This window comes from Apodemus sylvaticus, chromosome 14 (genome assembly GCF_947179515.1).
Source record: "Apodemus sylvaticus chromosome 14, mApoSyl1.1, whole genome shotgun sequence".
Classification (NCBI taxonomy): Eukaryota; Metazoa; Chordata; class Mammalia; order Rodentia; family Muridae; genus Apodemus; species Apodemus sylvaticus.
The window spans coordinates 30,050,205-30,073,330 of record NC_067485.1 but is presented as its reverse complement, the minus strand read 5'-3'; the positions used below and the strand labels follow the sequence as shown (position 1 = coordinate 30,073,330).

The 23,126-nt window shown below is 41.5% G+C and overlaps 1 pseudogene; it reads right to left on the bottom strand.

Annotated features, from left to right (window-relative positions):
• Positions 1–4,170: 4,170 nt before the first annotated feature.
• LOC127664640 (60S ribosomal protein L13-like) lies at positions 4,171–4,816 on the bottom strand (annotated as a pseudogene).
• Between the last annotated feature and the right edge of the window lie 18,310 nt (positions 4,817–23,126).

Below are 23,126 nucleotides of genomic sequence, written 5' to 3'. Positions count from 1 at the left end.
TACGATAGGAACCAATGTTGGTGTGATTAATATACACTAATAAAAAGAAGAAAGTTTCATTCTAGGGGGAGAAAATTGGGAGAGGAAACTGCACAAACACACATAGAACACAAACACCAATCATACAGAACCCACATACCACCCACACCACACATTCAGCACACACACACACACATTTAACACACATACACACACAACCACACACAATATCACACATGCCATACACACACTCACAACACATACACACCACACACACCAAATATACCACATACATACTCACCACAAATACAGACAACACATACTCTGCATACTACACGCATGCCACATACATTACACACACCACACACATATAACACTCTCTCTCTCTCTCTCTCTCTCTCTCTCTCTCTCTCTCTCTCACACACACACACACACACACACACACACACATCCTATAATTATTATTGTTATGAGGAGAAGCAGAATGAGGAAAGTAGATAGTAAGTCTGGCCATGTTCTTTGATTTCTTTGCTCTGACTCCATGCAAGCTGCCAACAGCTTTGACTTGTATTCTTCAAGAATCCCCACTGCTCTCCTCTTGACCTTAGTCTTGCCAGTCTGTCCACCGGCCCAACCAGAGTGGTGCTGCTGAGACTTAAGTGAACCAGGTCACTACTCTGTGCTCTCTAGAGGCTGGTGCACAAAGCTGACTGGAGAGAGGGAACTTTGAGGGGAAACTGAATGGCGAAGCCAGTTGTGTGGGGTTCTGGGAGAAGAGTACCCCGGGCACAGGCTCCTCCAAATACAAAGACTCTCAAGGAAGACTTTCTGATGGCTTGTACCCCAAGGAAGGAAAGGTAGTCATAGCAGAGGAAATAGGGCCCAGAAGTGATAACGTGAGAGCACACAGTCTTGCAGCCCTTGGGAATAGCTCTGGGGAGTCTGCTGAGTTAGATAAGACCGATGTAAGGAACTGTGCAGAAGAACAACGTGGTCTGACTCAGCCTTCAGAATCATCAACTGGCTGGGCTAGTAAACAAACCGGAAGGACTTAGATGGGGAGTTAGGAGACCATTTGGGAACTGGTGAAATAATAAAAGTCTATGAAGGAGAGAAGCGATCTGTTGTGAAATTACATGCTAGCTGCTTTCTCCTCTATCACTTTCAAACCACCCTTTAAGATCTCATTTCCTGTAGTCGCCTGGCACAAATGGTCCTGGATTTTCGTGCAGCCTCTCCTGATTCATTTGGTACATCTACTTTGAATTTGAAACAATTTCAAAACTCTATAGGTAGACACACAGGAGAGAAGGTATAACAGTGAACAGTGGAGGACAACACTAGCTACCTCCAGCCTACAGGGCTCTCTCCCCTGCAGCAAGGGTATCCCAGACTGTACAAAAGGGACTTGCTGATTTCTGGAGACTTCCCTTGATTAGTGCCTCTTTGGAACGCATAAGCAATGGCAGAAACAGAACCGAGCTGTGCTTGTAGAAAATTGAATGTGCCCATCCATCCAGCAAGTCTGAATAGATCCCTGCTTCTTGTAACGCAGCAATTAGTCCTCATGGTCAATGGAGCATGGGAACAGGATGGTCGTGGTGCTACTTAAACCCCCACTATGCACCCTGCATTTCCCAAACATGACACACATCCAGGTTGGCATGGAACAAACCTCCTTAGCATTCAGTCACCACCTGCTTCTCATTAGGAAAGGAGCTGGAGGGACAGAGTAGCATGAAGGTGACATTTACTTCCAAGGTCTCCCCACTGCTACTAATGCATATTAGCTGAGCCCTTCCATAGAACATGGACATTTCCTGGGACTCATCTACACAAGTAGATTTCCAGCAGCCTGTCCTGAAGAGGCACAGCTTATACATACATATGTATACAATGTGTTTATGTTGCCCATGAGCCAAAAGTGCCGATGGATGAAATCTATAACCAAGATCTGGGGAAGCCAAGTCACAGCAACAGATCTATCACCATCCTTCACATAGGCTTCAAAAGTATCGTGCATGACTGGCTTCCCTTGAGCTGAGATGTATAACACTAATGGGAACATCTCTCCAATCATCTCTCCAATCTTCTTTAACAGTGAATCTTCACAGTGCATGTATAGACCACCCCTGAGAAGACAGGCATTTTCATATTGACATTTAGCTAGTAGGCGTATGGTAGATGATGTGATCAGAGCCCCTCTACTCTCTATGAAGTTCAGCACACTCATTTACAGCTTATTTCATCATCATAAATGAAACCCGTTGGGAAATGGTAGTCCCCATTAATTGTGCACAGTGAACAAGGGGGAGGAAGCATTTTCGACATGTGCTCTCTGTTCACTCTTCTTGTAGTATCCTTATATAGCTCACAGCTGTGATTTTCCCTAGGCACACCTATGGAGAAAGTACAACCCGGATGCTTCTTATGAGCATCAGGGTTTCCCCATGGACACCGTGTCTCAACCTTGTCACTAATGATTTGCACCTGGGTAAATTTCGTGTTGGCCGGCTGTCCTGTTGCATTGAAGGAATGTTTAGCAGCATCTCAGCCTCTACCCGCGAGATGCCGCAAGTATTCCCACCCCAGCTGTGACAACCCAAAACATCTACACACATTGCCAGTTTCCAGACGAAGCTTAAAGCACCCCAGGCTGAATGTTAATTAAGCCACATAGAGTGTTTCAGCTACAAGGTATAAAGAACAGGTTAACCACCATGGAATTGTTCAATTCACCCATAAAGACAGAAAGTTGAGAAATTTCTTAACTTTCTTCCAGTAGCATTAGTGAATGACAGAGTTAACATTGGGAGTCAGGACTACTCACTGGTCACCTTCCTAGAGCTTGATAAAAGAAAATTATGTTGGTATCTGTGGGACAGTAAACCAGGCCAGGGAGCTTGGTGGGTAGAGCGGACTGAGATGCCGGAAACTCGGTGGGTGCACACCTGAAATGGTAGGTACCTCCATGCTCCCAGCCAAATTCCTAGCCTGGAACTCATGCCATACTTCCCACCTAAGGAAATCTGACCCGTGCTCACGTAGGCCCAGAACAGAGGCCTCCTGGACATTCCTCCCTGCAAAAGGTATTTAATCCTGGGTCCACCCTGAGAAGTTGGTATGATATGCATCTGTTTTCCACAATGAACAACCAATAAACAGTTTGGAACCAAGGACTGTCTCTTTCACTGAGCACCACTATGGGGAGCACGGAGTAGGCCTTTGACTACAGAGCTACTGCCTAACCCTCCTCTAAAAGGGCCTCTCTGAGCTCCCAGCCACAACTGCAGCCATTGATGAGCAAAGCTGGAGCTCCCAACAGCCTTGGCCCCAAGCAAGCGGGGCCAGAACGTCCAGGAGCTTGAAAGGGCATGGTCCTGGCCTCATAGTGGACTCATGGACAAACCCCTCCAACACTTTGTTCCCGACTCCTATGTCTGGCACCCCATGGATAACTAGGTGCCGGGGGTGAGCTAGTACAAAGTAGGACATTGAGTTTGGGAGGGTGAATAGGGTTCTGGAAAGGATGGTGGTAATGGTGCTTCATGCCGATGACCTCTACACTCCAAATCAGTTCATAGACAATCTATCTCCTGTATCCCACCACTGTTAGAAATAATAAAAAGAAAAGGAAATGAGGAATGATTTGGGGCCCAAAGCAGAGTCTGACTTATCAGATCTGAGTTAGCAAGAAGGCTGAACTCATCGCAGGTAGGTCAAGGAAAAGTCAAATCAAAGCCCTGTTAGGAATGCTGAGACACAGGCAACAGACGGGCAACAGAGGGGTGTCACTGCTCTTAGTCTAAAGGGTCAAGGCATGGAATCTGGGTCACCCAAGCCACTGAGAGTTGGACTCTTGCTTATGGGCCCTCCAGCAGGAGAGTAAAAGACAATACCGCCATCGCTGCTGTGGTATATGGTCCTGGAAAAAGTGTGGCAATTCTATTCTCTCTCATTTTTGTGTCTTCCCTGGGCCACCGTTCACTGAAGCTCAGAGAAGAAAGGCAGTAAAGGAGTCAAGAACACAACAGACAGGGACCAGTCTCTCAGGATACGGAGCTGGGGAAAGCAGACACACACCGTAGCTCTACAATTTGTACTTTTATTTTATTTTATTTTATTTTATTTTATTTTATTTTATTTATTTTTTGCTTTATGGAAAATTTATTGCAACTCTCCAGCCACGCGTTATTTTTTCTTTTCAACGTCTTGCTCTGCAGCCTCCTTCGCCCTTTTTGCTCCGATGCCAAAGAGCCGGGCATTGGCATGGACCATGCGGGGACTGGCAAAAACCTTGAAGTTCTTCTCTTCTTCTGTGATGACTCTGGCCTTTTCCTTTTTGTACACATTCCGGGTGGCATCACAGGTCCTGTTAGCTGCGTGGACCAATTTAAGATCTTCAGCAGAACTGTCTCCCTTCTTTGGTGTAGAAGGCTTCCTGGGAACAGTATGAGCTTGGAGTGGTACTCCTTCAGGCGCTGCACGTTGGCCTGCAGTGACTCAGTGGAGAGTTTCCACTCCTCCTTGTGTCCACAGAGATGCCAATGGTGCGAGCAATCTTCTTGTGGATACCAGCCGCCCTGAGTTCCTCCAGGCTGAAGCCCCGGCCAGTGTGGACCTTGGTGTGGTATCTGACTGTAGGGCACAGCTCAATGGGCCTGATAGGACCGGAAGTGGGCGGAGGGGCAACCGCAGGCTGAGAAGCAATGAGGCTTGCTTTTGCCTGACAAGCCTTACGTTGCGGATCTTGCGTGTTGAACCAAGTGTCCACTCGCTGCTGTCAGTCCTTGTGGAAGTTGGGCTTCAGGATCATTTCTTTCCGGCTGGCCACCATGGCTCCTATAGAGGAGAAGGACCAAGCAGAAAGGTCAATTTGTACTTTTAAAGACTGTCCCAGGAAGTTCTTTTGCAGGTCCTACAAGCCCATTTTGAGGATGCTTTTTTAGAAGGATCCAGAATGTTATGCAGACAGAAATGGAAAGAAAAGCAGAAGTGATAGAGATGGAATTAATCAAACAGGACAGGGTCACAACTGACCCTCAGGCCAGTTCTTCTCAATATCCAAACCGAAATTGGATAACAATTTCTTTGCAAACTCTATCACTTCCATGGGCTCTGGCCTGCGATTCATAAAGCCATAGTTTCTGTGGACAAGAATCCCCAGAAATAGATTTATGTGTCTGGGAAAGTAGGCCTCCTTTGCAGAGCCAAGTGTGAGACGGCCATACTGAAACCATAATCATTGCTCCTCTACAGACTGCATCCACTTTCAGGTAAACCCTTGGATTAAGAAATAAACCTGTGTAATCCATAGAAAATCAGAAGCAACAAAAGAAACGTTAATGTGTGTAGAAATTAAAAACAAATGGGTTGTTAACTGTGAGTGGGACAGAGCCCTTTCACTAAGTCGCAAGGTCTCTGAAGTTAAGCCGGTGGCTTCTGGGCTATGAGGAGCACAGTGATAGTGTGCATGCAGAGTGTATGTGACTTTTTAGCATGGAATGGGAATCAGTGATACAAACTCGGGGTTCAGATTTACTCATTCCGTTAACTGATGATATCCAATGAACCTCTATAACGTGACAGGAGCCAAACAAAACAGAAGCCATCTGGACCCCTGCACAACTCATGGCCAAGGATATGACAGACTAACTAACTATCCGCTGGCTTCATTTCTGCCACACTGCAGGCGTTAGGACTTTTTCACTGGCTTGGCCAACACTGCTGACTTTCTCATAAAGAAAGTTCCAGGCTGCATCGCATATACTCTGCCCACCAAAGCTTGGCCTCCACCTCTCTCTTCCTCTCTGTTCCCTCTCTTATTGTTTTGTCCAATCTGTCTATGACATTACATTAGTTACGTTTTTAAAACCATCGTTCCAATATTCACTTATGACCAACGATTTCTGGAACACAACTTTTCAAACAGCGACCAAACAAAACTCAAGGTTATTTTGTTGTTGTTCTTTTTCTGTTTTGTTTTTTGAGTGAAAACAGGCAAACATACAAACATGGATTTCATTGTGCTGAACTTTGGCAATTAAGCAGGGGTATCGGTCTGAATGACCTGCCTTTTGTAGCTGCCAGTGGATGGGGAGACTTAGGTGTGGCATAGTAGGAGGCATGTACCACTAAAGTCGGCTTTGACACTTTCAACACTCCAGCCAGTTCAAGTTAAGTTTGGTCTCTCTGCATCATGTCTGTAGTTCAAAATGTGAGCCCTCAGCTTCCTGGCCCTGCCAGCCACGCCTCCCCTATGCCATCATGGATGACAATCCTTTGTTTAATAATAAACAGCCTCTTTCTTCCCTGAGCTCTGTTTGGTCATGGCCTTTATCTCAGCAATATGAAAGTAATTAATACACCAGGGCACATTCTCGGTGTTCTCACTGATTAACTTTGGCAAGTCAGTCATTCTTAAATTAGAAATTAAATTAAAAAAATACATGGAGTTTGTTCAATGATAAATGAGTAGCCTCTTTTGTGCCCTGTGCAATAAGAGAAAACCCATTGCTTCAGGTGCTATTCTGCTGATTTTTTGGCATATTCTAGCCAACACTGACTTCCTATCTCTAAACATGGTGATGAACCCACCCTATTTGAATACAAACCCTCTCAATTGCCTAGAAGCCAGGGCCGTTGATTGGCCTTCCTGTGACACAGTATTCCTGGGCCCTAGAATTTATGAATGTGCAAATGAGGAAATGACCTTATAAAAAGATACACTCTCCATACTCATATTCCATCAAGTCAATTCTAGGACAATTTTGCTTCTCAGAAAAAAAAAAAGAGAGAAGAAGAAACTTTCATACATAAGGTTGCTTTTAATTATAATCACTAAAAAAAAAAATCAAATGTTTCAAGGTTCAGTACTAAAAAAGTTTTAAATTCGCATATTAACCCAGTAGATGTGAAGTGTTTTAAGATTCTTAGAAATCACTCTCAGAATTTATTCATATTATAGTCTCAACTTTTTTTCAGCCAAATGTAGGCGAGGTGAGCAGAGTTTTGAAAACCAGATTTCAAGAGTCTAGTTGAAAAAAAAAATCTGATGGTTCTGAGGCAGCCAGAAAACTAAGTTTATAGCTTTCTTCAGGGCAGATGTAATGAGGCACGTGGAAATGTTGGGCAGACTTTCCTGCTTGAAATGACCAACAAGAGTCACATTACTCCCGTATCATCCCCCTCACTCTGGCTGCAAACCCAACAACATGAGCTTGTGCTCCGTGGTTGGAGGCAGCTCCCAGCTCATGACCTCAAGCTTAATAAGGCCTCCTAACAGCGGCAGCCTTCCAGCACGCTCAGCTGAGCATCAGGAGAAGTGCTCTCATCCCTCCCACTCCAAAGTTTTATGAGCCATTATCCTTCCTGACTTCAAGGTGAGATCACAGCACAGTAAAGCTTGCTCCCTTTCCCACTGTTTCTCACATAACGGGCAAATTCATTTCCCACATAAAACGGGAATCGCAGGTGGAAATGCCACCCACACGGCTATTTCACTGCAGGGCCCACCCAGAAAATGAGAAGAACGCATCCATAGGACACACTTTACGACGGATTAACGAATTTACATAAAAGCTAGCCACAGATGTATTTTTCTCTCACACTTTCTTTCATTTCCGTTTCTTTTCTTCTCTCCCTTCTTCCCAGCCTTCTTTCTTCCTTCCTTCAATCTTCCCTCTGTCCTCCCCCACTCTTCCCCCCTTTCTTCCAATTTCCCAGACTCACTTGGCTGCAAAACCTTAGTCATAAAATGTTGCTCAACTGTCCATATAACCAAGGACTCTCTGCAAAGCAGCTAAGGAGCCATCCTGTAGTCCACTGAGTAGGGATGAATATGCTACTGTGTCTTTGTTTCAATGGAATGTCCTCTGTGCTCTTGCCTTTATTTCTTCACAGAATTTTCCAGAGGACAGCCCATCCATTCCAGTCCCAACTGAGCCACTAAAATATACAAGGGTCTCCTTACCTCTGTAGTGGTAGTTAGGGGTTCTTGGATGTGCCTGAATTCTAATCCAACTCTCTGCATACATAATTTAAGCCACACATGAAGGTTGATGCTGAAATCCTAATCCCCGCTATCCCCAAATGTGACCTTATTTAAAGAAATGGCCTTTAATGAGAGGGGCTAAGATGGAGCTCTAATTCAGCCTGATTTGTCTCAGAGAGTTGTGAGGGATACAAATGCTAAGAGAGAAGCTCATGTGGCTGCAGAGGGATCCGAGCCCATCTGAAAGCAAATGGGATTGGGCACAGGAGTAGCCAACCGTGCTCTTGCCTCCATCTTGGACTTCAACATCCAGAACTCTGAGGACTACATTTCTATCAAGTCTCCCAGTCTGTGGTATTTGCTATGGCATCCAAAGCTCAGGAATCAAATGTTATGGAACAGAAAGGGAATCTGGTAAAAAGTGTCATGTAGCGGAAGGAACTCCAATTCTCTGGTACATCAAGATTGCCAGAAACACATATTGACATTTCTTTAAGGCTTTTGAGGAAGTCAGAGTTAAATTTCTTCATTATATGTTTTCCTTTGGTTTTATGAAGGATTCATCAACAACAATAACAACAACCAAACAGAACTTGGTGTGTACTTTGATGGTTTGGTGTAGGGGGGCATGTTCTGACTAGACATTTTCATCATTGTACAAACATCACAGTAAATGCATACAAACATTGACAGATGGGTTAAGCATTCTATATAATCTCTCCCCCTCCCTCCCTCCCTCTCTCTCTCTCCCTTCCCCTCTCCCTCTCTCTTTCTCTTTCCCTCCCTCCTTCCCTCACTCCCTCCCTCTCTCCTATGTGTGTATATGTATGTGTCTGTATATGTGTTATGCATGTATGTTCACATGTATTACCAGTACACATAACCATGAGTACACATGTAGGTTAGAGTAGAAAGTCAGGTGTCTTCCTCTGTCACCTTTTACCTTATTCCCTGGCCTGAAACTCAAAACAAACCTCCCCGTCTCAGCCTCCCAAATGCAGAGATTACAGGAGTGAGCCATCACACATAATCTCCAAGTGGCCTTTTCATGTAATCACGAATAATCATAGTCCGTGTGAGATGGATAGTGCATGTTATGCCGCTTTATAGCAAATTACTGCTTTAATTACTATAGAGCAATGCTCTAAAATAATCATTTAAAAGCACAGTATAGTATATTTAGCAATAGGCATATGGTTACATGACATACTATATGGATGTGTATATATGTAGGTCAGGATTGTGCTCTATGTATGCTATATTGTATATGTTTGATGATACAGAAGGTTAAGCGACACCAGCATTATTACATCAGACTGAAATTTTGTCTATGATGTCACTATTGCTAAATACTACAGGTGATAGGAATTTTCAACTCCATTATTACCTTACAGGATCACCATATGTGCAATTCAACACTGACAATGGCATTATTCTGTCACCACCGATACACTGTGAAATGAATAAGTCAAGATAACTGACATATGCTTCATCTCATAGAGTATCTTCATGGGCTGAGAACACTTTGATGGCCCCCGTGGTTTCAAGACAAGCACTCTGGCAACTATGTCTACTCCAATGAGAAAGAATGAAAAAGAGTGAAAAGCAGAAAAACAACGGTCAGCTATATCTGCGGCCCACTTAGAGGCCCTTCTTAAACTCCAGCTAACAGCTTCCAGTCGTCTCACTGGCCAGATGCACTTCAGTGACCCACCACCTGGAGAGAGACTTGGAAGGGAATTCTTTCTAAGCACCTTGCTCATGGCCCTGTAACAACATTAAGCAGGAGAAGAGAGGAGTATATACTTGAAGATGTGGGACCAGCAGAGAGCAAAGAGAGGATCACTTGTCTGGGATGGCTTCTGCAGTCATAGAGAATGAAGGATCTGAGCTGTATCTAGAAGCAAGCCTTGTATCTAGATAGTTGTATCTAGAACAACCAATACAGATAGTCCCAACAGAGACCATCAATCACATAAGAACCACCACCCCTGGGCCTTAGGGTTTATGAACACATGGGTGAAAGAGTTAGATGACCAGTTTGGAACCTGAAATATGGGCTGAATGGCTAGTTTATTTGATTGCTAGGCTGCCTTGACAAACACACACCTTGAGCGCAAAAATACCATTCATTTTGTCACCGTTCTGAAGTCTGGACGTCCAAAGCCAAATCATCAGAAGAGCAAGCTTCTCCTCAGATTACTTGTCCTTCCTTGCACGTGGCCTTTTCTGGTTGTGTCTTCCCATGGTCCTCCCTTTCTACATCCCGTATGATCTTCTGTGTCCACATCTCAAAAGGAAACCAGTCAGATTAATGGCCATCTTATCCAACCCACCATAACTTAAGCATCACTATGCAGGTCTTGTCTCAAATCTGGTCAGGAACTGATTGCTACTGTGGGCTAGATCTTCGGCATGGCAATTTGAAGGTCAGGTGAAGTGGGGACAAAAAATCAGCCTGTACAGGGAGACATTTTACATTCTTGGCTATAGGGCTTCATTTCGGTCTGTCTGCAACTAGTAGACATAGTCATCTCTGAAGAGAACATTAGCAGATGTCTTTGTGTCCATTGTCTTTGTGAGGTGGTGGCTCATCATGGCTCTTGTTTGTGTGTGGGCTAAGGGAGATGATGCTGGAATTGGAACAATAGTAGCATACAAATTTCACATGAAGTAGGCAGTACCTCTGAGAGCTACTATAGGGTACAATAGCCTCAGGATTTGGTGATGAATTTGATGTCAAAGTGAGGATGACACTTTTAATTGTTAGCATGGGTAGATGTCTGTGTACCTTTGAATCATTGCTTTCTTTCCTTCTGTTCAAGCTTAAGTGGAATGCATGTAATGAGCACCCTAGAAAAATTCTAGGGTGGACAAGCTTAGAATTAATGCAAAATTAATTTATCTGGGAAAAAAATTATTATATTCCCAATCTCTACAATGCTTGTACAGTAGCCTCATTTTATTTAAATTAAAATTAATCACAATTAAAATTTACTTTCTCAGTCATGTTGGCTCCATTCCTAGTACCCAGTAAACACATGTGGCTAGCAGCTACCATGCTGAACAAGCAAAGAACATGTCCACCTTCACACAAACGTCTGAGACAATGCATCTGACCCATTCCACTTACGATCCACTTAGGATCCCACCATTTCCTGCCTATGACACCCTCTTACCACTATCTGGATGGCTCTAGTAACAGCAGATTGTTAGTTTTAGGATGTTTAATTTGTATTGTTGTTGTAATTGTGACCATGATGGTCTAAAAAACATGTTGAGTTTTTTTTGCAGACTTATTGTGTTATAACTCCAAAGACAACACAAACTTACATGGTTAGTGGCTGTGAAGGAATGTCTAAGCCTTATACTGCTTATCTAGCTGCTTCTGTGATACTGACATCAGGCCAAGCATTTACTCCGGTTTCTTCAGGAGATGCTTAGAGACGGTGTGTTTTCTTGATTTCAATGACCTGTTGCATACAGTACAGACCATGGAACTTTTATGTGAGATCTAGGGCTCTGGTGCCCACTGTTCACCCCTGCCACCTTTCATTTCCATCCCTTATTTTCTAATTTATAAATAATGACAAAGCCAAATTAAGCCTCACATATTTATAAAAATTAGATGAACTAAAAGATGTATACTTCTTTACAAAATAGTCCAGCATGCTGTTTTAGTATTCAACGTGTTTTCTTTTGTTGTTGAAGGAGTGATATCTAAAGCCCAATTCTTTTCTGGCCAAACATCGTACACAGGAAGTCTGGAGCTGTGGTTAGTGATTCTGGGTTGTTTCTTGCCAGAACAGCCATTTCAACAGTTCCTGTTGCTTGGTGAAATTTCCTGTTCTCTGTTCCCCTGCTTTTTCTCCTTGGATTAAAAACTATGAGTAAGCTGAAAGCCAGCAAGAAAACTCTGAAAATGCTTGCTCGTATTTTTCAGGAGAACAGAGCCCTTGTAGCACACCCACCCAGAATGAAGGAAATTGATCAAGGTAGCCTTACTCCCTCCATTTCTCCTATTTCCCCTTTGAATGGGTTTATTGTAATGAGAATAAAATCAAGGATGAGAAATAACATCATTTTTATGACCTGGAAGCACTTGGGATTTAACAGACATTCACAGAATGTGAGGCACTTAGAGAATTAGACTCTCTCCTAAGACCACACCCATCCACTGAAGGAAGCCCAGCCTAATGAAGTTATGTCTGCACAGAGAAGACTGTGTACTAGAGTTGCCTTCATTCTTCTGACTGTTCCTGCTTTCCCCCCTCAGGCCTGGCTTCGGCTGCATCTTTGTAATGATATGGCTCCTAAGACATGCTAGAGACCTTAAGTCTTGACCTCCACACTTCTTTTGCCATTGTCAACCACCTCATGCTTACTTGAAACTTCTCCCGGCAATCACAGCTTTGTGTTTGCACTTTGACCTTAGAACTCTCTAGATTGGTATGTATGTGAATTCTGTACTATTAAAATTTAATTCTGTCATAGATAAAGTCCTTGGCAGAATGATATGCACAATCTGGGCAACTGCAAAGCAGAGAATATTGCCTAACATGATGGATCACATAATGAAGACAATAAGAAATCATCAGATGAGAACAGTGACCCAACCAATTACACCATCCTCTGTGCCTGGCAGATATCCAGTTGTAGTGTGTTATGAGTATTGGATGATGCCTCCTGCCTTTCTGGTAACTGCTCTCTAATGGGAGTTAGGTGTATTTTTGTGGTTTTGATTTGGATTTTTCTGATGAGTGGTGTGAGCATCTTTCCATAGATGTATTTTGAGAGTCCCAGTATATGTTATGAGAGCAATCCCTTACCAGATACATGGTTCACAAGAATTTCTCTCATTCTGTAGGCTGCCTACCCTGTGATAATGATGGTAATTGTGATGCAGATGTTTTCATTTGATGCTGGCCTACTTGATTATTTTTGTTGGGGGCCTATACCTCTGCCACCATATTTGCGTAATCATTGCCTGGACTAGAATCATACAGATTTTCCTTATAGGAAATCTTCTAGGTTTATAGTTTCTTTCCTTTTCTGTAAAAGTTTGTAGTTAATTTTGAGGTGTGTGTGTGTGTGTGTGTGTGTGTCTATGTATGTGTGGGTGCATGTGTGTGTGTGTGTGTGTGTGTGTGTGTATACAGTATAAAACAAAGGTCTGCTTACTTTCTTTTATAAGAACATATTGTTTTCCCATTCCTTGGCTAAAAAGAAAAAAATCAAATTTTAGAGAGAAACTGCTGCCAATATAGGAAATGGGGTGATGATTCCACAAATACCATTGGAACTTATGGAACGTATCATGATCTAACAATCCACCTTTGGGGTATTTATTTAAAATAAATTAAATTAGAATCTTAGAAATATTCTACTCCAGTAAAAAACAAACAAACAAACAAAAAACAAAAAACTTACATCGTTCTTCACAACAGGCAAGGCATGGAAGCCACAGAAATGACCAACAGATCATAAAGAAAGTCATATGTGGTTGGGTGTAGCTCAATTGGTGAATTTCATGTTTAAGTTTAATCCCAGGGACTCACATTTAACAAAGCCCAGGAAGTAAGTCCTAGTAATCCAGTGCTGAGAAGAGTGCTTTGTCACTCAGTGATCAGTCAGCCTGGTCTTCTCGGAGAGTTCCAGGTCAAGGAAGAGACTCTGTCTCAAAAAGTGGGTGCTACCTGAGGAATAATGCCTGAGGCTGGTCTCTGGGTTCCACAGGTACGTATACACATAAGATGTGTGCCAGCACATACATTAAAATGTGTGCACACCTTTGATCCCAGCACTCCACTAGGGAGGCAGGTGGATCTCTGAATTCGAGGCCAGTCTGGTCTACAGAGTGAGTTCCAGGGCAGCAAAACAAACCCAATCAAAATAAAAAGATGACAACAAAATGATGCATACACACCAAAAAAATGTGGTAAACATATATGTGTGTAAACACACAATGAAATGCTAATTAGTTTTTAGAAAGTAAATTATGCAATCTGTGACAGCCTGGATGAACATCAGGACAAATATCAAAGATTTTTACCTATTTAAAATACCAGAGCATTGCCAAATTCATAGCCTGAAAGACTGGATTAGCCATTTTCAGGACAAAGGGGAAGTGGAACTAAGAAGTTACAAATCATTAAATATCAAGTTTAAGCGAAATATAATGAATAAACTCATTTGACCTACAGGTCAAATGTTTACATTCTACGTAGAGCCAACAATGTATGTGAAGCAACACCACTTTAGTCTGATGTGAATTCCTATGCTCATTTTGTGAGAGATTAATAATTTCCCCCTTCTTCTGAGACAGGCCAAAGGACTGGGGTAAAAGAACACAAGATTGCTCTTTCTGAAGTGTGGTTCCTCTCACAATTACAAAGGCATTTTTACCTCATAACACACACACACACACACACACACACACACACACACACACACCTGCACAAATTGTCACTGCTAAGAGCTTAGCATAGGGCAAGAAATAGAAATTACTCAATGAATACTTATCAAAGAGCATTACTTTTGGAGTCACTTAGACCTTTGTACCTTCTAGCTCAGATCATATGGCTTAGAAAGCATTTGAAATGTATGCAGACATTCCTTAGGTGGAGGTACTATGAGGTGTTATGGAATCTATAAGAGTTATGGCTTATGGGGAAGTCCTTAGATCATTGGACCATACTCTCTGAAGCTGGTTCTCCTGTTGGCCTTTGAGTTCTTCAGAGAGGGTTGTTACACAGAACAAACTTGGACATAAGTTACCTCTCTGCCTCCTAGCTCCAGATGTGGCTGCTCTAACACACAATCCCACCAGTTCTATTATTCACTGCCTACTATATGCCAATTGAACTTCATCAGAACTGAACTAGAATTTTTCAAAGTTCCAGCTTGCAAAATATGCTAGGGCTGGACAGCATTGCAGATCAAAGGGTTTGGTGGCTGGGTTAGTGTTTGTTTCTCTTTTGGTAACCTGGAGAGTACCTTCCTGTATCAAAGCCTCTACAATGTAGGTATGAAGGTTTGTAGGTTGCTTTATAAGGACAAGCTCAACCTTTTCACATTCAGTGAGTTGTGTGGGTGTTGTTTTCAGCAGTGGAGTCTTTCTATCAGTCTGTGGAGAGTAACCTATTGTCTTGGCAACAGCCTAGGATATTAGGGGAATTACATGGTACCCCTTTGACCAAATATTCAATTGTAATACAGGTACTGGAAGCTTCGTTTGGTAACAAGGGATGGCCGGTTGGGATTCCCATCACCCCTATTATTTAGAGACTTCATTAGGATTACTTTTACATGTTTTAGGAGGTTTCTACTACACTAAATTTTTACATCACCCCTCAAATGTCCCTCAATTCTAGCTATCTCTTCCCAAATTCCCTCCTTCATTCCCTTATCCCCCCTCTCTCCCCAACTGATCCCCCATTTCTGTTTAACTGTGCCAGTTCATTCATAAAATCTATTTTATTTTCTCCTCCCAAGAAGATCTATGTGTCCCCCCTAGTCCCTTCTTCTATACCTAAACCTCTTTGGGCTTATAGACTGTAGTTTGGCTATCATTTAGTTAAATGGCTAGTATCCACATACAAGCAAATGAATACAATTTCTCTTTCTGTATCAGACTGAGCTCACTTTGGGTTGTTTTTTCTAATTTCATCCATTTGCCTTTGATTTTTAGGATGCCATTTTTTTAAACAGCTGAGCAATACTCCACTGTATAAATGTACTATAGTTTCTTTGTCCATTCTTCTGTTGAGGAACATCTAGATTGTTTCTAATTTCTGGCTATTATATAAAGGGCAGCAACAGACATGGTCGAGCAAGTGCCCTTGTGGTAGGATGAAATATTCTTTGGGCTTATATCCAAGGGTGATATATAGCTGAATCTTGATCCAGATCAACTTTCGTCTTTCTGAAGAATCAACACACTGATTTCCATAGTGTCTGTGTGAGTTTGCATTCCCAACAGCAATGTATGAGTATCTCCCTTCTTCTACGTCCCTGCCAACATGAGCTGTCAGTTGTGTTAGTGATCTTCACTACCCTGACAGGTGTAAGATAGAATCTCAAAGTAGTTTTGATTTGCAATGCCCTGATTGATAAGGATGTTGAATGTTTCTTTGTCCCTCAACCGTTTGAGTTTTCTCTGTTAGCAATTTTCTATTTAGATCTGTACCCCATTTTTTAAATTGTGGATTATTTTGGGTTTTTTTGATATCTAGTTTCTTGAATTCCTTATGCACTTGGGATATTAGTGCTCTATCAGACATGAGGTTGGTAAAAAATCTTTTCCTATTTGCCTTTCAGAAGATTTTCAGTTCCACAAGGTCCTATTTATTAATTGTTGATTTTGTGTGTGTGCACCTGTGCTAACAGTGTTCTGTTCAGGAATTCATCTGTGCCAATTAGTTCAAGGCTGTCCCCCACTTTCTCTTCTCTCAGGCTCAGTGTATCTAGTTGTATGTTGAATCTTTGAACCACGTGGAGTTGAGCTGAATTTTGTGCATGGTGATAAGTATGGATTTATTTTCTGCCTTCTACATGCAGATATCCACTTTGAATAGTACCATTAGTTAAAGATGCTTTTTTTGTTTTGTTTTTATCAATAATCAGGTGTCCATAGGTGTGTGTCTTTATGTCTCGGTCTTTCATTTGATCAATAAGTCTGTTTTTATGCTGATACCATGCTGTTTTTTTTATTATTATAGCTTTACAGTTCTCTTATTCTTCAGAAATGTTTTAGCTATCCTATTTAGTTGTTTGTTTGCCTGCTTGCTTTTATTGGGATTTGTTTGCTCATTTGTTTGTTTGTGCATGCACATGTATGTGTGTAGGGGGGTTCCCATATGAAGCTGAGAATTACCCTTTCAAGATCTGTGAAGAATTATGGTGGAATTTTTATGGGGATTGCAGTGAATCTGTAAATTGCTTTTGGTAGATGGCCATTTTTACCATGTTAAACTTACTGACCCATGACCCCTAGGAGAACTTTCCATCTTCTGATATCTTCTTCAATTACCATACAAATCTTTCACTTGCTTGGTTAGAGTTACTCCAAGATATTTTATTTGATGCTCTTGTGAAAGGTGTTGATTGTCTGGATTCTTTCTCAGTCCATTTGTCATTGATACATAGAAGGGCTACTGATTTTTGTGAGTGAATTTTTATCAGATACTTTGCTGAAGGTTTTTATCAGGAGTGGTAGTTTCCCTGTGGAATTTTTGGAATACCTATGTATACTTTAATATTGTGTATCAATAAAGGTACTTTGAATTCTTCCTTTCCAATTTTATTCCCATGATCTCCTCTACTTGTCTTATCGCTCTAGCTAAGACTTCAAGTACTATATTGAATAGGTATGGAGAGAATGGATAACCTTGTAAGAACCAGAAAATAGATATCCAAGAGACCTAGGATAACACCAAATACTACTGGTCTTTAAAGAAAAGAAATAGTAATAAACTCATTATTTATGCTATTCTGCTACATTCATAGATCAGTGTGAAGTGCAAACTTAAGGATTCTCTGGAGAGTCAGTGATGGTGGATGGCATTTTGCTGGGGCAAACATGTGAAGCAGTGTTTTCCTAAAGTGGACACAGGTGAAAGACTAAGTCAGACTCATGAAGGACTGTTTCACTGAAGCAAACAGAGGAAAGAGGATGTTCTGCTAAAGCAAGCATGTGAAAGAACACGTGATGAAGGATTCTTTGCTAACAACACATATGTATTGGTCGGCCTTACATTGTGTAGTTGAGCTCCATTTGTTGAGACTCTGAGGACTCAGGTTGATTGGATCCATCAGGCAAGGCACATGGAGGATACATGATATTTGGAGGGTATAAGTAGGGCTCAACAGACACTGATAGGATCTGAGCTTAGCTTGTTCATACAGCTAGCTGTCCAGTGCCTGTGAGTCTCCAGTCTTCACTGATCTTTGCTTCCTTAAGAGAGGCACAGCCAACAACTTCTCCTGGTATTTCTGTTGGTCCCTCCTGTTGACCTGAGCCAAGGCTGAGGCTTGGCTATCTCCACTAGGTTGTATCACCACTGAAGTATTTGCAAGTGGATCAAGCTGCTGGCGTCTGCTGACCTGTGAACTGAACTGCCAATTTCCAGACAACACAGATGGGAGTTTCTCCAAAGAGCCTTCCTAAACAGATTAACTTCCCCCATATCCTTTTTCCCCCACTACCTCTGGTGGATGCTGGCCTACAAGGGAGGTTAAAACGTTTAAGAACCATCATTAAAAATAAAGATTTAAAAAATTAAAATTACATCAGTGCCTTATTCAGCCCTCATCAGAGAAGCTTCCTCTTGCAGCAGATGAGAACACAGGCAGAGACTCATAGCCAGACATGACCATGAGAGTAAGATACCTTGGAGCACACATCAAAGGATAGGATGTCACCATCAAATCCCTCCTCTCGGAGCTCAGGAAACCCAACAGAAAAGGAGGCAAAAAGAATGTAAGACAAGAGAGGATAGGGTATACTAGGAGAACAAGTCCCTCTAAATCTACTGAGCAAAGCTCATATGAACTCAGAGAGACTGGAACAGCAAGCCCAGGGCCTGGACGGGTCTGCACAGGTCTCCTGTGCATACATTGCAGCTTTCAGTCAGTATGTTTTATGGGATTCCTGAGAGTATGAACAAAAGGGACTCTGATTCTCATGCCTTCTCTTGGGTTCCTTTCCTTCTGTTGGTTTGCCTTGTCCAACTTTCGATGTGATGGTTTTTATTTTCTTATATTTTATTTTGTTATGTTTTGTTGTTATATTTTAGATACCTGTTCTTTTCTAATGAGAAGCAGAAAGGGAGTGGAACTGGATGGGAGGAGAGATGGAGAGGAACTAAGAGGAACAGAGGAAGGGAACATTGTATTCAGAATACATAGTCTGGAAAACAATTTATTTTCAACAAAAGGGAATTTTTTTCATACAATATACTTTTATTATATTTACCCGGAATTCTTCCTCTATATTTCCTACTTTCTTACTCACTCAATTTCATTTTCTTAGAGATAAAAAAATCATTTACTCTCAATGTACATGGACCATTAACATTTGTTTCTATAGATATTCAAACCTATCTTAATGTTTACTTTAACAAAAAAAAATTCCCAAGTTTTTATTTTCCTTTCTTGGTGTCTGGCCACCATGCTGGTGCCCCTTCTCCATAGCAACATGTCTCTTGTAGGAGGATAATATTCTACTATCTAGGTGATTAATGCTTGTGTCTCGCATTTCTGATCAAGTCCATTTCCATGGAAACAGAAAAATATATTCCTTTCTCCTAATCTCCTACTGCAGGACATATGGGTCAGGGAAGAAATCCAATTTCATATTTTCTTGATATTATTAAACAGTCAAGCTATGGTATAGTACCAAAGGTATGTGGATCTCTCAATCCTTTAACCAGAATAGTTTTGTTCATAGATATAGACCACATCTTGAACATTTAACATCATCATAGAACCAAGTCTGTAATACAGACATGATCAGTGATATATTAATATGTTTGCTGATATAAAATGCCATATATTAACAACAACTTGGGACATAAGGGGTTCTTTAGCTTACACACCCGTATCATAGACCATGATGAAATGAAGTCAAGACAGGAACTTAAGCAGAAGCCACGGAAGAGCCTTTCTTACTGAATTGTTTCCCATGACTTTTCAGTCCCCTTTCTTATATCACCCAGAATGATCTGCCCAAAGTAGCACCAATCCCAATGAACTAGAGCCTCCCACATCAATCATTAATTTAAAAAAAATGCCCTTCAGACTTGAATACCGACAATCTGACGGAGGTATTGTCTCAGTTGAGGTTCCTCACCTCAAGGACCAGCTTGGGTCAAGTTGACAGACTAACCAACACAATATGTGAGTGACAGTGTACAAGAGGACGGCTGACTAAGGCAGCAAGTGGAGAAAGTCACACTGCTCACAAGTTTCACTAGTGCTGTATGTCAGAAACAAGGCTTGAAACTCTGTGACAAACAGCATTTCACTCTCAAGGAGAAGCAGAAGAGGAAGGAGAGGAGGGAGAGGAGGAAGAGGAGGGAGAGGAGGAAGAGGAGGGAGAGGAGGAAGAGGAGGGAGAGGATGAACTTTCACTAAAGTGAGGCAAGTAGGAGAAGGAAGGGGGAGAAGAGAAAGAATGGGAAGGACTGATTATGAGACAGTGCAAATCCTAGTATATGTGTGTGTGTTTCTTTAGAATTTACAAGATACACTTTTTTAAAAAAATTTTTATTGGTTATCTTATTTATTTACATTTCAAATGTTGTCCCCCCCTCCCTTGTTTTCCCTCTGCAAAATCCCTATCTCATCCCTCCTCCCCACCCCCCTGATTCTATGAAGTGCTCCCACTCCCACCTCACTGCTCTAGCATTCCCCTTTGCTGGGCATTGACCCTCCACAGGACCAAGGGCCTCCCCTCCCATTGATGCCAGATATGGCAACCCTCTGCAACAAGGTACATTGTTTTATTTAACAACTACATAGCATTTTCAAAACTGACATGGAAGTTATACAAGATTCAGTTTTCTGTTCACTTCACAATATTCCTGAGAAATACAGAGAACAAATGTTTTGACTCTGCCATATTTGAACTTGAGCAAGCCCAGACTTGTTCAAAGTGCTTAAGTATCACTTGTCTAACAGCACACAGATGGTCAGTAGTGGTACAGGACTCTCAATCCAAAGCAGGTTTCTTTATATCAAGCTGTTCCCTCGATGTTTTATTTTGATCAGGCAATATTCCAGTAGTGAAACAAAATAAAATTCTAAAATATGCTTATTGAACAAAAAGATTTGTGCATATCAAATAACTCATTTACTATGAAATTTGTTTTTCCAGCATAATTTACTGCCCAGAATCTGAAAAGAGAGGTTTGATAGTATTTATAAAGCGCATCCAGACAATCAAGAATTAACTACATTAATCTCCAGAATCTAATAAATATTACATTAAGCTTTCCAAATGGGATTGCTAGCCTTTGGGCTATTGCATTAGCTGGGCAAACCAATTCCCATACTGCTGTTTAGACCAAAGTAATAAGTCCTATTCAAACTAAAACACTACATGGTATTGAGATATGCAAGCAAGCTATCAGTAGAGCAAATACTGACCCTGCCCCCATTCCAGAGTAAGAAACTAAATTTCTAAGCCACCAGTAGATCTATGCAAAACTGCATTAAGATGGAAAATATTGGACTTGAAAATCAAAATATCCATAGTTAAATGCCAAATCATTCCAAAATCCTGTTCAGTTTAGCTTCTGGACCTGACCAGGGTCTCAACAGGGAAATAGGCACCTGCTCGCAGGCCAGCAAATATTGGTCCCTGCTGCAGCTCAGTTCACTGAAGCCAACCGACTTGACCTTGTCATTAGGAATCTTAATGGAAAAAAATAAGACTGTATTGAATGGGTCCCTTTTGCAAAGAACAGCTGCAAAGCAAATTCATGTTTCCCTCTGTTGCAATCCTAAGTAACCGCGAGTGCTGTTCTATTTCTGTAAAGTCACACACCCACAGAGTTCACAAGCAAACTAGCTGGAGGAAAGGCTGTTTCTCCCTTTTGTACTATAACCCTTGAGTGGCAGGTGTTTAAACGGCTTCTAACGAAAGCTAACAAACATGGACACAAGGAAAACCAAGGAAGATAATCAATCTATCAGTACAACTATTGAATTCATTTTCACTTCTGCCAGAATTTCAATTGTTTGCTGATGATCCTGGAGAAGTTAGGAACTGAAATAAAAAACATGTAGAATTAGATTTAGAATGTGGGGGGTTAGTGGGCGACTAACAGGTGGACCTGCAAAGACCATCTGATCATGCCCCCTTTTTCACTTCAAATAGACTTTCTGTTGCCCCCATACCAGTGAAGCTGCTTTTTTTTTTGCCAAGATTAAACCTGAAAAGTTTCCCTATTAGGAGTAGCTGTTATGGCTGGGAAGATAGGTTATGTACCCAGCATTCAAGTGTTGGGTATATAAACATAAGTTCCTGAGTTCGATTCCCAGTACTCATGTAAAAAGCTAAGCATGTGGTACATGCTTATAATCCCAGTGCTGGTACATGACAATCCCTATACCAGTGGTTCTCAACCTGTAAGCTGTAACCCTTTCATAGGGCTTGCCTATGGATCATCTGCATAGCAAATATTTACATTATGATTCATAACAGTAGCAGAATTACAATTATAAAGTAGTGACAAAAATATTTTAATGTTTGGGAGTCACTACCACCTGAGGAACTGTATTAAGGGGTCACAACATTAGGAAGGCTGAGAACCACTGCTCTGTAATGATGTGATGGCCATGGCCAACAGAATTGAACCTGTCACAGTGGAACCTCCCTATCACATGAAGCAATGACTATCAAGCTCTTTTATTCTGTCAATCAGTCAATTCATTCACTCAATAAATATTTAGTCATCTGCAGGGGGATGCTGAATAGGCATTGATTAAGGAAGATGTGATCCTTCCTTGAGTGGGGCATGTTTTACAGTAAGGCAAATTTTAAAAATGAAAAAGATGAGCACAGAGAGTGCTTAGTGCTAAGAACAACATAGCCCAGTGTTTTTGCAGTGTCTTGCACTGCATACATATCAGGAAATGCTTCCTGAAGGAGATGATCTTGAATAGCATGAAGGACTTGCTACCTCCGTCCATCTCCACAGTGACAACAGTCTCAAAGGTCCCCCATTCTGATCCATATCTTGATCACATTTTCCAACTCTCTTGCGTGATTCTCATTTGTATACACTGGCAAACAATCTCAATATACCAAGCATGCACTTGTTTTTCATCTCACTTCTAGATTCTAGTCCATGTATTACTGCATCCTCCATATGAATCTCCTTATGCTTTTTACTCCATCTCTTCTCCAGTTACTTCTTCCCTCTCTCTTAAATGAACTCAATTCTCACTGATAAAATAAAATGACCATGTGACTCTTTCATTTACAAGAAACTATCAGTGAGTGCTCTTTGGAATTTGCCATTCTATTTCCTTATACCAAAGGTTTTTTTTTGTTTGTTTGTTTTGTTTTGTTTTGTTTTTCTAGAACTCACAGAAATGAATGTGTCCATCTAAGGGCTGGAGGGAATTTCTGTTTCATCCTCTGTTG